The sequence below is a fragment of the Micropterus dolomieu genome, linkage group LG22 (assembly GCF_021292245.1).
Source record: "Micropterus dolomieu isolate WLL.071019.BEF.003 ecotype Adirondacks linkage group LG22, ASM2129224v1, whole genome shotgun sequence".
Classification (NCBI taxonomy): Eukaryota; Metazoa; Chordata; class Actinopteri; order Centrarchiformes; family Centrarchidae; genus Micropterus; species Micropterus dolomieu.
The window spans coordinates 33688473-33701939 of NC_060171.1; positions in this window are offsets into that span (position 1 = coordinate 33688473).

Below are 13467 nucleotides of genomic sequence, written 5' to 3' on the forward strand. Positions count from 1 at the left end.
TCGAGGTCCATCCAGATGTTGCAGAGAAGTGTGTTAAGGACACCTGTGTTCTCCATATTTCCTGCGGAGGACAACCCAGACAGCTGCAGTGAGGGCTGTGACAGTTTGAGTGCACAGTTTTAATTGTTACTATTCAGGGTGCGAGCCAGGTCTTTCCCCTGGCAGTAAGATACTGGTCAACTGTTTTCAAATCAAATGTCACAAAGGATATATTTCAAAAGAACGTACACCCTCCCACTGAATGACCATAAAAGAAAGAAACACCACAAACTCAAAAGCTTAGCACAAAACAAAATGTTGCTGTATTTAAGATTTCACACAAAAAAGTAAAGCACAATCCAACTGATTCCACTTCAGGTTTTCTGCACACTTAAACCAAACAATCTCAAACACAAATTAGTGGCAGTTCATTTCCAAAACACAAAAATAAATTCAGTCTAGTGCCCAAGCAAAAAAAAGATAAATAAAGCTGGTTCAGATTCTCAGTCACAAACAAAACATCATGGTACAGAAAAACGAGTTTGGTAACTCAGTCAGTCAGTCAGCACGATAAGGACCTCTCCACCGTGGAGCCAGTTTAGCTGAAAATGACTTATCAGCCTTGGAGTAAGGGTGAGTATGGAGCCAGACACGATCTTTGTCTGAAAAGTTTCTCTCTTTGTCATAGTTTTTCTTTTGCCTTTGTTTTGCTTTTTCCAGGTTGCCGCTTACAAGTATCTTGAACTCTGCTATCTGGTTAGCAGTAGCATATGCAGGTGTATCAGGATCACAAAGCTGTGGCTTGAGCTCAGCATCCAAGGAGCCTTTCAGAAGACGACCGATGTTGAGCTCCGCAGGTGTGACTCCTGTGGACTCATGCACTGCTGAGTTCAATGCAAAACGGAATTCAGGTAAGTATTTGTCCCAGCTCTGTCCCAGTTTTCCTCCACACACGAAGCAATCATGGCCTTCACATTTCGGTTAATCCTCTCAGTCAGGTTTGTTTGAGGATGGTTCAGCGAGGTCCTTTTTTGCTTGAGGTTCCACCACCTGCAGGTCTCCTCAAAGACAGACGACACAAACTGGGAACCTTGGTCTGAGAGGATGAAGGTCGGCACACCCCAGCGAGTCAAAATCTCCTTTCTTAGGATCTGGGAGACGGTCTCTGGTTGCTTTGCGAAGGGGAAACATTTCAACCCATCTGGTGTAATAGTCCACAAAGACAATGAGGTAGAGGTTGCCGTTGGAGCTTTGAGGGAAAGGTCCCATGAGGTCAACTCCTAACATCTCCCAAGGTTCTTGAACCACAGTTTGTTGCAGCGTTTTGTGAGGTAATTGCACCACTCTGTATACTTTGTCCTCCAAAACAGTAAATTTGGTTGTAGGATTTTCCATCACTCCTGTATCCATGATTCTATCATACAGGTTTTGGATGACAGAATCCTCTTGCTGGGCTTTCCAAATGTCCTCATCAGTGACTTGGAGATTTTTAGAGGTGCTGCTGTGCTACGATCCAAGAGGGACACAAGTTGCAGGTTGGTGGCAGAGCATCTGGCACTGTGTTGTACTTTGAGAACTCTTGGAGGCGGAGTGCCCACCAGATCAGCCGAGTACTGGGCTTTTGGGTTTTAAAAACCCAGACAAGAGATGAATGTTCCGTCACAACTGTAAAGTGTCTGCCCTCCAAGTAATACCTCCATTTCTCCAGGGCCCAGATGACAGGGAGGCATTCTTGCTCCCAAGCCGACGCCACTGGCATCAGTGTAAACAACAAATTGAAGGTTCAAGTCAGGATGTCCCACGATTGGTGGAGAAACCAGATGTTGTTTCAGGGCCTCAAACGCTGCCTGACACGGAGAGGTCCAAATGAACTTGGCTCCTTTCCGTTTAAGTGCATTGAGTCATTCAGTCAGCTGAGAGAAATGGGGCACAAAACGATGATACCATCCAGACATACCAAGAAATCTTTGCAGTTCAGAGCTAGGAAATCGTCACACCTTTCCAGGTATTGGAGTGGGTCAGGGGTATCATTTAGTCCCCCAAATGTCGGAAATTGGAGTTTAATGGGACTCTTTCCCATGAATCTGTTCTTTACTTCTACGTGAATGGTGGATCCACCTGGTGACCCATAATTAACATCGGCCATGCCAGGCTGTAAGGTGGATTGTAATCTGGGGTGGTGTGAAATGATTAGGGGCTTTTCGCCTCGTACACTTGTAGTGGCAAAGGTGGTGGCAACTTTAGCTGCTGTTATTTCCTCTGACAGTGAATGTATGGTGTTTTTGCAGTGGGACAGCTCCTCCTGCAGTTGAGTTACTGCATCTGACATTGGGGTGAGAACGGAGAAAAGATCCTTCAACAGGTCAGTATGATAATGTTTTAGCCTCCAGCCAAGGGATGCGTTGAATTGAGATTGCAGATATTCAATCTGTTTATCCACATTCTTGATGACCTCTCTTTGTTGTTCCTGAAATAGTCAGTCAGTGCTTTGGCTTTTTGTTTAGTATGAGTCGTGATTTCTTTTGTCATCCGTGCCATGTTCTCTTTTAGTTCCTGCCAGTGGTGAAGTTGATCCTCCGCAATTTTCTGAAGGTGTTGCTGAATCTCATAGCCAGAAAAGGTTTTCCTCTAAGGCAGAAATTTCAGGCTGAGGTCCTGCCAGCCAGGTCTCTCCCCTGGCAGTAAGATACTGGTCAACTGTTTTTAAATCAAATGTCACAAAGGGTCACAGGGCGAGCATCCCTGTTGGTGAGGTGAAGCCACTACCAGGTCTGGGAAGACTTGCTGCCAACAACTCAGCAAGAGAAGACAACAGGGTTAGGGAGACATTCACATCCTACTTCTCTGCAGAGGGAGCTGTTTGATGGCAGACACCAAGTAGGGCACAAGCACACCCAAAACGGCTCTTTGAAGAGCCACCCACACATTACTAATGAGCAAACGTCCTACCTAAAAATTAGATCAATTTATAATCATGTCAGAGAAGATTTTGTCTCATTTTATTTTTATCTGTGATTTATTGATATTGTGAGGCAATTATGTGGGATTTCTATACTGCAACACAATATCAATGAAACACCACTGTTCTTCACTTTAAAGATAAATATTCAGAACTACAGTAGTTTTAAACTGTCAGCAAAATAAATGGAAAATGTTGACATCTGCCATCATAAAAGTGTCTGAATGTTTGGTTTATAAAATACTGATTATGTAGTAACAGTTTATCCTGCACAATCAAATATCCTATAGTTTTTGTGCAGTATTTAGTGCAGATATTGTGACTGGAAATATGACCACATTTAGCAGCTGCCCAAACAGAAAACCATGTTTACACTGCAGACAATTCATAACATGACCTGAACTTTTCTAAATATCTTAATATTTACTAAATATATATCATAACATAAAGACAGACACGCAGATGTTACCTTTGTGTATAAACTGTATTTTTGTAAAAAGGAATATGTATTTACAATAACTTTTTACAAACATTTTGAAACATTTTAACATTAAACTGTAGTATCCAATATTTGTGCATTTAACTCAACAGTTCAAAATAGCACTGTAGTAGCAGGACAGAGGGTCAGTGACCTTCTACGGGGAGGGTCAGTGACTGGTGGTTATGTAGGGACTGAACCCTTCTATAGAATTTGACATCTAACCGCTTGTTTTGTTACTTCAGAATATTACTGTACCCTTCTATGGGTTTGACCTTTTATTTTGCAGACTCAAACCCTGCTATGGTACCCAACAGATACTAAACATGTCCTATATAAGCTGTGTTTGATGAACAGAGAGACAGAGTGGCCACCGGGCTGGGTCACTCTCCAAGCTGCTGCAGAGCTTGTAATTGATGCTGAACTCTTTGATTTAATAAACTTTTATGATCAAGAACAGTGTCAAGCGGGTTTCCTCTCAACACATCATTGCAGCATTATTGTTCGGACACCACAAAACTCTAACTATTTACAATGATTTTAAAAAAAAAAGAAGATAAAAAAAAAAAAAAAACAGCCTCCTTTGTTCCCTGCAGAGATCTTCACCCCGAAATCTTACTCTACAGGTTCCAAATTGAGCACCACAGTGCTGGCTTCATAAATGAGCTTGTGAATTTGGAATTTCACAAACTCCTTCTGCTGGGGCGGCAATCTCTGCAGGGAAGGAAGCAGGCTTTGGAGGAAGTGCTTGTCCTCTGAGAAGGGGTGGGACAGGTGCAGCAGGCCTCTTCAGGGCTGCAAAAGGAAATCCGGTTCCATTAGAAATAATGGTTAAGTGACCCTTCTCAGCTGAATAATTACCTCAGTAAACACTTTCCTAATGAGTTTATGGTCTCATGTCTTCTTCAATACAATACATTTGGTAAATTAAGGTCCCATTCAGAGGAAAATAGACCATAAAGCAGAATATGCTGTAAGTCGTTACCATGGCAACCTGTCAATCAGGCTAGAGTGACTCATACCCATGGCACTGTGTAAATTTAACCAGTGCCGTTGAAAAAGCTTATTAGGAGTTGGCTGTTCACTTTCTCTGGTGAGTGCATTGAGTTTTAAGAGTGTTGTTCGCTCTACAAAATTGTCAGCCCTGTTAAAATGACAGTTAACGTGAATTACTGATGCACGTAGCAAGCTATCTAGCTTCACACACGGCCGTTAGCTCCAGCGTCTCAACCAAATATGGTCACATCCGGTGCCGTTGGTTGCAAAAAAACATGGCGGTGGCCTATTGGCCAAGAGGCTTCAAAACGACAGTCCACAAAACAGGTGTCCACTTCTTATATACATTCTATGGTTGAGACTCATCCTCACTGCCTTCCGGTGATTGATGTGGTTAGTCTGCAGTGATAGTACAACAAAAGATGCCTTGGTTGGTCCCTGCCTCCCCTGCCGGTGCCTGCGTATGGGCCATTATCTCGGCCTGCACATTAGCCCTTCCCCAGAGGACCTGTGACAGGTGAGGACCATCGTGGACAATCTCCTTTGGGACTTGGGCTGAGGGTTGGCACGAGATGCTGGACACGCTAGCCCGCTTTGAGAAGGCTCTGGGCCAACAGCCGCGCCTACTGAGTGCTCCTGGTATGGCTGGGCTGGTTTGGGAGGTGGGTTGCCTAGCGCCGCTAGCCTCCCGCCTGTCCCTCCTGATCCCCGGCAAGCTAGTCCCCAGTCTGGTCCTGATCCCCAGCCTGCTAGCGCCGTTAGCCCCCAGCCTGTCCCTTGGCCTGCTAGCGCTGCTAGCCTCCAGCCTGTCCCTCCTGATCCCCAGCCCCTTAGGGCTGCTAGCCCCCATACCTTGTCGGGGGACCGACCGACGTCAGCCCCGTTGGTGGTCCTACCAACCCCTGCTCCTTGTGCCCTGTTGGTGGATCGACCGGCTTCAACTCCACCGGTGATCTGACCGACCCCCGCTCCTCGCACCAAGGCCCTCAGCCCAGCAGTCCCGTCCCTGAGCCTTCAACCCAACCCCCCGGCCTCCGGAGCGGTCTCGCCCGGCTCCCCGGCCTCCGAAGCGGTCTCGCCCCTTAGCCCGGCCTCCGGAGAGGTTACGCCTTCCCCGTTGCCCCTCTGCCCTGCCCCTAGGAAGCCCACCTCAGGTCTCATGTTCCCTCTCTGCCCTGCCCCTGGGAAACCCGCCTCAGATCCCTGGCCCCTCTGCTTTGCCCCCGGGATGTCCGCCCGCCCAAACCCTCTGGCCCCTCTGCTTTGCCCTCGGGATGCCCGCCTGAACTCCCTGGTCCTGCTGCCCTGCCCTCAGGCACCCTGCCTGGCCCTATTCCCTCAGTTCTGCCCTGCCCGTCCGCCTGACCCCCTCTCTGAAGCTTCTCTGTCTCGTTTAGTTTTGGACCCTGGACCCCCCCCCCCAGCTGGACCCCAGTGCGATTTCCTCCCTCTGATGGACTTCTGCCAAGCCCTGCCCAGCCAACTGGGAGGTCCGCTGGGAGGCGTCCGTTGAGGAGGGGGCCCTGTTGTGGTGGCAGCCCGGCTGACCGTGAGTGTTCTGGTTTTTTCTCCTTTTTTGTTTTTTCCCTGGTTTTCTCTGTACTCTGCCTGCCTCCCTGTGTCTCCTCCCCCGTGTGTGCTCCCTCTCTGTCTCTCTCCCTCCACTCCTGAGCCCAGCCAACAACCTGCACCTGCACCTCGTCAGCCACCTCCTCCTGCCACACCTGCCAGCAATCAGCCTCATCTCCCACAGTACTTCTACCCCGGTTCTCTACTCCATCGCTGTTTGATTGTCATTGCTCCTTACCCGGTGCCACTTCACCATTCAAGCTCACATGTGTTCAGCATCTTTTTGATTTCCTTGTGCTTTGTCTCTGCTGTGTCTGACCCTGTTTCTCTGTCTCTCCCCAGGTTCACTCACCCTCGTCCTCTGCCAAGTCGGCTGGGCTCGCTCACCTGCCCTCTCCCTTCGGACTCCCCCCACGGCGTCCTCCCAGTTCTCCCGTGCCTCCTCTCTTTCTCGGCCCTAGTGTCCCCCAGCTCTGTGGTCTCAGTCTCCTCAGTTCCCCGTGCCTGTGTTTCCCTGGAATCCACCTCTCCCTCACCCCCCCCCCAATAAAACCTGTCTGTCTATCTTCAGAGCTGCGTCTGGGTTTTGGTACACAGCTTAGTAATATGGGTCACGTTAGCTGGTGAAGTAATGTGGAAAGCGATACAACTTTGCACCAGATAACGTTAGCAACTACTCTGATGAGCTAACATGACTCTCGGTAACACAGCCTTTCAGATGTTGACCGTTTTCACCGTCATCATCTGAAGGGCTTCAGCACAAAAGTTTGTTGTTTTGTATCCTTACATGTTGGAGTCTGTTGTGCTTGGAGCCGCTTGTTTTATGGCGTTAGTGGAGAGACTTGCATGTAATTAAATATTTGTCCTCAAAAGAAGCAGAATAGTTGCTGTTGGAAGCAACACAGAAAGCAGGCGTGAGCTTCATTTCGAAGTGAGGTTGCCTCATTCGTACAGGTCATCTGTTGTGACCTGGCACTTGGAACCCTTACACCCAGAGGGAAATATTGAAACAAAATTTCTGCAGCTATAAAGCATTCTTTACCTCTTAGCTTATAACTTGGCTTATTTTTGTTGGTGATTATTACTCTTAACACTGTTTTAAAATATGGGAAGAAGATTGATTTTAAACACTATATTAAGATTTCTCTCATTTTAATTTCAACTGTTAATGTGAAATGTCACCATAGAACCCATTGGCAAAAAGTAAACATTTGATTCATTAATAAGTGATTTCATTGAAAAACTTCATATAGCCTCTTTAATTATGGTTAGTCAGAAACCACAGGCCATTTCCTGAGCAATTGAATCTTTTTGGGTTAATTTATTGTGGTTATGTCAGATTTAAAGTGCCACAGACGATCAATAATGCATTACAAATATCAAGCATGTTCAATATGGAAGGAACTCCAGATGCAGTGACAGCCCTGTGGAACAGCAGAGGCCAAACTCTCATAGACTGACCCCTCTGGAACTGGCATAAACCAGTCTGCAAATGATCATGTGCTTTAAGGAAGCTGAACACAAGTACAATATTTATGTAACAATGAGTGTCTACAGCTGGAAGTAACCAGGACCAGCAGTGTTTTTGGAAGATAAATAAAAAAAAAAACGTAAAGGTGTAATTTGTACTACCTAAACAGGTGCAAGAGGAGACTAAGGAAAATGTCAAATAGGAACAGAAAAAGACGATAATAGAAGATAATCTGACAAAATAAGTAAAGACACATGTTCCAAGAACTCATTTTACTTAGGTGATGTACAATGTCAGAGTGGTAGGACGACACAACATTTAGTTTCAGAAACCTACAGTCTGAAATGAAATATATTGTCTACTAACTGCCAGCTAGCCACTTTCATAACATACAGAACAGGCTAAAAATCTACAACCACCCTCTGTAAGGTTATACGTACAAAGACCAGTGCATCGAGCTAAATGCTAACTACAGTAAATGGTGAATCAGGGAACAATAACCAAACACAAAAACAATCAACTGCCAATACACTCTCGATCTCTGTGGTAGGTGAGGGTGTGTGTACAAGGTTGTTTTGTTTTGTACAAGGTGTACAAAAAAAAGGGATATAGGGTGACCAGACGTCCCGAAAAATCCAGGACAGTCCCAAATTATAGACCTAACACGAGTTTTGATTATCGCCTAATTAAACATTAAATACTGATCATTGCGTAGTTATCTTGCTCCAGCAGGGGTTGCAGGTTATCTGTACATTGTGTCAACAGCGTTGTTATAGCCACAAAGTAACACTCGTGCCCCTTTCCCCTTTTTGTTTTCTTGTGGTTCGTGGAAGTTACAGTCGCGAGGACAGCGAAAGTGTAGCTTCAGGCAGCCACAGCGATGAGATCTGACACGCGTGTTACGCAGACAGATGTGTCAGACAATGCACTGATGTAATGAAAAAAAAAATAAAATTATAAATTACGTAAAAGATCATGACTTACTACATATCCACAGTTGTGTTTTTCCTAATGTGTTTTGATTTTCACAGGTTAATATTCATTGACACTGACTCTCTCTATTGTTACGGCTGCCAAGGGCAGCCGTCTGTGTGTCACTGCTGCCTGTGTTACACTGTGAGGCGGGGGATTGGCTGGACTTCGGCAAGCCTGGCTGATCCCGCCTCCCACCTCCGACGATTCTGATTGGAGCGGCGCACCACCCCTTCTCCAATCACCAAGCTGCCTGCAGGACCGCCTTCGTGCCTTCCCCCTCAAATAGGCTGGTCTGCTGCTGGTTCGCCCTGACGCTGGTCCTAACCTTGAACTCTGTGTGTGCGTATCCTCAGTGGAAACAGCTTCTGTGTTTGTTAGATCTGTGTGTTACTGAGAGTTGGTAACTGACTTGGGCTAGGGGAAGCTCGTTCACTGATCACCCACACCTGTTAGTAAATACTTGTTTAGAGACACTAGGTTTAGGGGTGCTGCGCTCCCTGTGTTTCCGCTTCTGAACAACGGCTAGAGAGGTTTTTGTTTATCTTTTTTTCAAGTAGTTTAGTAATCCCCCACGTAGGAGGGATCTCTTTTTGTTATGTTTGGTTCTTTGTTTTACGCAGCACCCACTTGCCCATTTTCTGTTTGACCATTTTTGTATATCAGACTGCTTAATAAATCTTTCCACCCATACCAAATCCATCTGGTTTATGTTTACGTCTCTCCTACCCCTAGACAGCGGGGACGTAACACTATTCTAAACTACAAAAATTGTACACTGACGCAAGGCTGCCATGGGTCACAGGTCAAACTAGCTACATTGTCGTGTGGCATGTAAGTGTATTTGTGCATGTGTGGGGGAAATAGATACTACAGTATGTAATCTTGCTAAGTTTAGTTATCCGATTACACTGCAACTATCACGGTTTTGGTTTTCCTTTTGGGGTTTGGGTTTTTTCTTGTCTAGGTTTAGTAGTGATGGGAAGAGTGACTCGACAGACTCGAATCTTCAAATACCGTTCGTTTGAACTAGGTTGGTTATTGTGGCGCTGTAGCCCTCTAGTAGGCGATGTAAAAAACAGTGCAGTTCTCAAACACGGAAAGCTACCTGGCTTGCTTTAATGGACAGAGTATAATGCACAAATTCACCTTGATCATTCTCTATCATCTTTCTATAAAGCCCTATGGGGCCACAACCAAATTCAAGCCATGTACAAATCACAGAAATACATGTCAATAAATTGCCACTATTCCGGCTAAATCTGTCCATTTTCACAATCTTTCCTGAGTAACAGCCGTATATGTAATTATTACCATCTCTAAAGTGCTCATTCATACAGTAGCCTAACGTCCCTATCAATGAGTAAAATCTAAATATTAACATCAGTTTTGCGGGGAATATATTGAAGTAATAAGCTTGTCACACTATATGAATACACACTCTTATTGAAATTCAACCAATTTAATAATCTGGATAAAGCCTCCAAGTTCTTAAAAGAACTCCAGCACAGAGAAAGGAACAAAGAAATATTAACACATAATACAAACGCAGTAGTTTGGCAGGTCTGGATTCTGCCAACAGAGAGAAACAAACATGAGCACATCGCTCTCAAACACTGCCAGGTTGTTCACCAGCTGTGAAACAACAGCAAGGCTCTGTTGAGAAAATGTTGTGTGAGATTAAATAAGGAAAAGTTACGTTGCGTTCTCTGGCAGACCTGGATCAGCTGTTAGCTGTAAACACTAAAGTTATGGTACAGTGTTAAAACTATAGCACAACATTACTGTGCTGTAATAATATTATACTTTATTAAATGTCACATAATTAACAAAATGTCTGTCCAGTGACTGTTACCTGACAACTGACCTGCCTCATTCTCTGGCAGTAACTCAGGCTGCCGACCCATGTGAGTGGTGAACAATTAGTTCATTCCTGCTCCAAAGTAGCTGAGCTGTCACGTGACAAATGAACGACTCAAACCTAGAGACCCACATTTGAGAGTCGTGAACTAATCAATTCTGTTTCCTGCGTTGAAGGAGACATGTGTCGAGTAAACGTAAGGGTCCAAGACTATTCACGCATGCGTGAAAATTAACAAATTCCTCCCTCAGACTAGAGAGATGCATTGGGATTGGGAGCCCATGGGACCAAACACAAGGAGCAGGCGGTTTTAACTGCTCTGTGGGCGGGGGCAGGTGGTTAAAAAAAAAAATAAATACTGCGGGTTCCACAGTTCCGTAGCTGATAAGATGGAGTCAACAAAGTTTCAAAGGAGCATATGCAACTGCTCCCGAGAACGTACTGCACAAGCCTGACTCAAAACGACAACCTTGAGTACAGGAGGCGGACACGCTGACGAGGGAGCTAAACCCTGTGGCCACTGATGTAAGTCGCCAGTACGCCTAAGGTGTCGGGAGTGAAGTTTACTCACTGCACAGCCTCACTGGTTTCCATCCATTTGCGTAGCCCAAACATGTGTCCTTTTTTTACTCTGCATGTCACAATGTTTGCGGGTGCAAGCGGGAGTGGATACACATGTTGCGGGAGTGGGCGGTAATGGTCAAATCAGCGGGGGCAGGTCTCTACCTCAGACTACTCGTTCCTCCTGAGTCATATACAGGGTTAGGTCAAATGAACGAAACGTTCTTTGAACGACGCCACACCAGGGGTGTTTCCAGGCTCTTGAAACATGGGGGTCTTAACCCAGCCCAGAAATCTTTCATGTTTTCTCTTGTCTAACAGATCTAACAGCTGTCTAATTTTCTGATAAAAATCAACACTGATAAATTGGAGAGGTCTGGGGGTCCTCCCCCTGAAAAAAAATTGGCCTTCAAACACTTAATTTCCTGAATTTTTTGGAACAATTTGAGGAAAGGACAAAATGTAAGTGGCAGGTGACAATTCAGAATATAAAAATATAATAGAATGTAATACAGTAATCAGTAATTTTACTTTATTTAAAAAAGCAACTTGAGATTTATTCTATTCTATTATTGCACCTGTCTCGTTCTCTTCATTGTGAACACGTGTGCCTTATGTTTGTATGAAGTTGTCAGTCTGCTGTTCAACACTAGCACATTGTTGGTTTTTCCACTTCTGTCCATTAGGGTTGGGCCGATAGACGATGCGATGGCTATCTGAAACTGTTTCAGACTGTCCTCTCTGGCAGGAGGCTGCGGTCCATCAGGACCAAAACGTCTCGTCACAAAAACAGTTTCTTCCCGTCTGCAACTAGCCTCATTAACAAGGTCCAGGTCCCCTACTGACACTCCCCCCTTTCAAATGATACAAATGTCTCTGCACATGTAAATACTGTTTCATCTCATGTCAGGCACAGACCTGGCATGTCGCAGATATTTGTTGTTCTGTTGGTGTAGGTCAGTTTATACACTCACCTAAAGGATTATTAGGAACACCTGTTCAATTTCTCATTAATGCAATTATCAAATCAACCAATCACATGGCAGTTGTTTCAATGCATTTAGGGGTGTGGTCCTGGTCAAGACAATCTCCTGAACTCCAAACTGAATGTCAGAATAGGAAAGAAAGGTGATTTAAGCAATTTTGAGCGTGGCATGGTTGTTGGTGCCAGACGGGCCGGTCTGAGTATTTCACGCACAACCATTTCTAGGGTTTACAAAGAATGGTGTGAAAAGGGAAAAACATCCAGTATGCGGCAGTCCTGTGGGCGAAAATGCCTTGTTGATGCTAGAGGTCAGAGGAGAATGGGCCGACTGATTCAAGCTGATCACGAAGAGCAACTTTGACTGAAATAACCACTCGTTACAACCGAGGTATGCAGCAAAGCATTTGTGAAGCCACAACACGCAGAACCTTGAGGCAGATGGGCTACAACAGCAGAAGACCCCACCGGGTACCACTCATCTCCACTACAAATAGGAAAAAGAGGCTACAATTTGCAAGAGCTCACCAAAATTGGACAGTTGAAGACTGGAAAAATGTTGCCTGGTCTGAGTCTCGATTTCTGTTGAGACATTCAGATGGTAGAGTCAAAATCTGGCGTAAACAGAATGAGAACATGGATCCATCATGCCTTGTTACCACTGTGCAGGCTGGTGGTGGTGTAATGGTGTGGGGGATGTTTTCTTGGCACACTTTAGGCCCTTTAGTGCCAATTGGGCATGGTTTAAATGCCGCGGCCTACCTGAGCATTGTTTCTGACCATGTCCATCCCTTTATGGCCACCATGTACCCATCCTCTGATGGCTACTTCCAGCAGGATAATGCTCCAGCAGGATAATGCACCATGTCACAAAGCTCGAATGTGGTGGAACGGGAGCTTCGTGCCCTGGATGTGCATCCCACAAATCTCCATCAACTGCAAGATGCTATCCTATCAATATGGGCCAACATTTCTAAAGAATGCTTTCAGCACCTTGTTGAATCAATGCCATGTAGAATTAAGGCAGTTCTGAAGGCGAAAGGGGGTCAAACACAGTATTAGTATGGTGTTCCTAATAATCCTTTAGGTGAGTGTATATGTACACAATATTCTCTTCCATTGTGTTACTTCTGCACGGCATAGACCCAGAATAATGCATCTGGAACGCTGTTCTTCTATTCCATATTTATACACTACCGTTCAAAAGTTTGGGGTCACATTGAAATGTCCTTATTTTTGAAGGAAAAGCACTGTACTTTTCAATGAAGATAACTTTGAAGAAATACACTATACATTGCTAATGTGGTAAATGACTATTCTAGCTGCAAATGTCTGGTTTTTGGTGCAATATCTACATAGGTGTATAGAGGCCCATTTCCAGCAACTATCACTCCAGTGTTCTAATGGTACAATGTGTTTGCTCATTGGCTCAGAAGGCTAATTGATGATTAGAAAACCCTTGTGCAATCATGTTCACACATCTGAAAACAGTTTAGGTCGTTACAGAAGCTACAAAACTGACCTTCCTTTGAGCAGATTGAGTTTCTGGAGCATCACATTTGTGGGGTCAATTAAACGCTCAAAATGGCCAGAAAAACAGAACTTTCATCTGAAACTCGACAGTCTATTCTTGTTCTTA